Raw genomic sequence first — 3,436 nt, 5'->3', positions numbered from 1 at the left:
ATGAGAACACCCAATCCAGTTTTTCCAGAAGAGGAGCTTGCTGCATGTTGCTCCAAGTGAAGTTTCTGCCTTTAAGTGGTATTTCCACAAGAGCTTGAGCATTGATGGCATCATTGAAAGAAAGCATATCTTGCACATTACCCCCTGCTCTATTTCTGTTATATGGATATCTTATGAAGTTAAAATCACCAACCACCAACCAATCTGTGTTATCTGTCATATCAATGTTTTTGAACCACTGGATGAAATCTTCTCTAGCCTCACCTTGACATGGTGCATAGACATTAGTGAGAACCCATGATGCACTAGAGAGAGTGGAAGTAAGCTCAACTGAAATACAGAAATCATTCTGAAAAAGAGGGGTTCCCACAAAAATATTGCCATTCCACCCAATGAAAAGACCACTGGAAGCACCCACTAAAGGGAGAAAAACAAACTTATTTATCCTTCTAGGACAAAAGTGTCTGATGTATTGGTTGTCAAAGGATTCTCTCTTAGTTTCTTGTAAACAGATGACATCACAGTTGGTTTCAACAATTTTGTTAGCTATAGCTAACCACTTTGCAGGATCATTAATGCCTCTTACATTCCAATTGAGGATATTCCAATTTCTGTTATGCATGAGAAAATAGAGGTTTGTGCACTTTGCGAAAGTCATAGTAATAGCTTAGACATTCTGGCATCATCCAAGGTACCACACATACTAAGTTCAAGCAAGCATTACAGACTGAAACTGCTGGTTTAGGACATAATAAGTGCATCATTATTACAAAAATAGGAGCAACCTTTCAACTAGCAACTTGCAGATACTCAAAACCAACTATTCTTCCTCCTTTGCTCCTTGCCCTTTCCTCTGAGACCTCCTAGTGGGCTCCACAATAGCTTTCTGCTTCTTGGCCTTCTTCTTCACAACAGCGGTAGGGCCATTAAATTCCTAAGTTTTGCAAAAGGAGGTGCTTAAGTTTCTGACCACTTTATTAGCAATGGTAGGAGGATCAACATTACAGGGCAAACAATTTCTATCCAGACAAAGATTCCTCTTATAACCTTTGTTAATAAACTATAATCTTTCACTCCTCCTTACCTCAGATTCTGCCAAGGGTAACTTTTATTTCCTCTTCCTGTTAGCATGCACTGCTGATGTGCTTGAAGGTTGCACATCCACAGGTAAAGAGGTTTTCTTCTCTTGCAGAGTGGAGAAAATCAGTTTGGGGGCTTCCTCTGCTGCTCCCAAAATCTGCATCTTGCATGCAGGGGCCTGGGCAGAAGTACATTTATAGGAATGAAAAAAGGCTTAAAGAGGTTACTATCAGAACCTTCCATAATATATGTCCAAATCTATGAAGAGAGCAGAGACTTTGCCCACTCAAATTTATCAGGGGAGAGCAATGCTAGGGAGAGAAAGTCTGTCCATTCAATGGGTACCTGAACGACTTTTTCTGAGTCTGAGGAGGGTACAAAATGAGTGTTCCAGATAGATGCTCCTTCTTTACCTAAGATTTGTGAGTCAGCACAATCAGGCTGCATCTTTTGAAAAACTGGATCTGCTACATCAGACAGAAATTGCATAGCCCCAACTGTGATATTATTATGAAGCCCTTGATAGATAGGGAGGGGGAAACCAGGAGGTGCAGAGGGAGTAGTACCTTGATCCTCTGGGAGCAAGGTAGAAGATTGACCAGGGATAGCTAATTCTTGCAAAGACACATATTTGTTTAATACAGAATTAGTATGCTGATCCAAAATCTGCTCATGCTGAGCATCAGAAGATACCAATGTTGTTTCAGGCTGTGCAATATCATGGAAGTGTAAACCAGTCTGAGAGCCTTGAGGTTCTGCAAAAACAGGAGCCAGTAAAGCAGAGCTATTGGCAACAACAATTGCAGGGAAATCCAGCTGACTAGACACGGGCTCAAACACTGAGCTCTCAACTTCCTGAACTTGGGAAAAAATGGGATTTGGAATTGCAATAGAAGGAGGAACATTTGCAACATCTACAATTTCTCTTGCAACATGCTCTAGTGGGACAACTGCAACACCAACATCAACATGCTGCTCAGCAAAAATATCCAGCAAAGGTTGCTCTAAAACTGGCAAAGTCTCTCTCACTTCATCAGCAATAGGATCAAATAGAACTTCATGAACCTGCACAGCCAGATTCAAATCAGGGAGATTCAGCTCTAAAGGGGACATAAGATTAGCCATATCATTAGCAGGAGGACCATTGTCAAAGGACTCTGCAGAACTAGCAGGATTGTTCAGGGATAAAGTTAGACCACTCTCCTCAAAAGCATGTTGCTGCAGCTGATTTTCTTCAATAACTGGAGCAAGCAAATCATTAAGTTCAAGGAATTACCCTGCATGAAGCTCTTGATCAACTAGCCGCTCCTCATTTGGCATGGCCCAATGGACCCAACCAGGATCCTCCACATCCATTGCATCCTGCTCCTCCTCTTGAATGTTATTATTTTGTTGATTGCCTGCATCTTGATTGTGATTATGAACATCCAAGAAAGGTCCAATAAGCAGATTTTGATTTGGATGGCGGTGATCATCATCAAGCCTGGGATGTGGATTACCATCAACAGGAATAGGATCCTCCTCTGGAGGGCCCTCTCCCACAGGGCTATCATGAATTATAATCACAGGACATGTCCAAGATTCTCCTTCTTTTTTGTCAGATGAAACCACAATGCTGGCAGGTATCTCTTTGAGAGCATCAACATAAACTTTAATTAAAACTGCTGCATCAGAGGATTTAACTCTATCCCAAACACACATCTTTCCAAAGCTTCTCACAGAATTTGCTAACTCATGAATACATCTAAGATCTGCAGGAAACCCCACTAACAGGAGCCAGACTTCTCTATCTAAATGAAATTTCCTCCAATTAAGGCCTTGGTTATGCTTTTGAAAAACATAGTGAATATCATCATGTCTGTGCGGACCACTGTCAACAAGCAGATCTCTCTCTGCCACACTATTGAAGCAAACAAAAGCTTGGCCAAAAGGACAAGGAGTGATTGATTTGAAACCCACATGCTTGATCTGAGAAAGAAAATCCCCTAAAACATCTCTGACATTGACAAAGGGTACCTCATCGAGGGGCATCAGAAGAATAGTGACGATCGCCAGGTCTTCATTAACCGTTGAAAAATCTCCACAGACCACACGAGCACGAGCCGGACGATCAGCCACTTCAATCACAGAGAAACCTCGCGACACAAAGGGCGCAGGGTCAAAGGGGAAAGTCGCCATTGGAGCGAGAGCAGAGCTTGAGACGTTGGTGGCGTGAATGGGTTGGGGAGGATTTGTTGCAGGCAGGGTAAGGATGGGCAACACTCTGGGCGGAGGAATAGAGCCTTGGTCACTGAGAGGTAGGGCTCTTGCAGCATTGGTCGTCTCCAACCTTGGAAAGGTGCGTTGATTAAGGTTT

The sequence above is a fragment of the Triticum dicoccoides genome, chromosome 2B, assembly GCF_002162155.2.
Source record: "Triticum dicoccoides isolate Atlit2015 ecotype Zavitan chromosome 2B, WEW_v2.0, whole genome shotgun sequence".
In the NCBI taxonomy this organism is placed as follows: Eukaryota; Viridiplantae; Streptophyta; class Magnoliopsida; order Poales; family Poaceae; genus Triticum; species Triticum dicoccoides.
Note: the sequence above shows the minus strand (reverse complement) of the source record.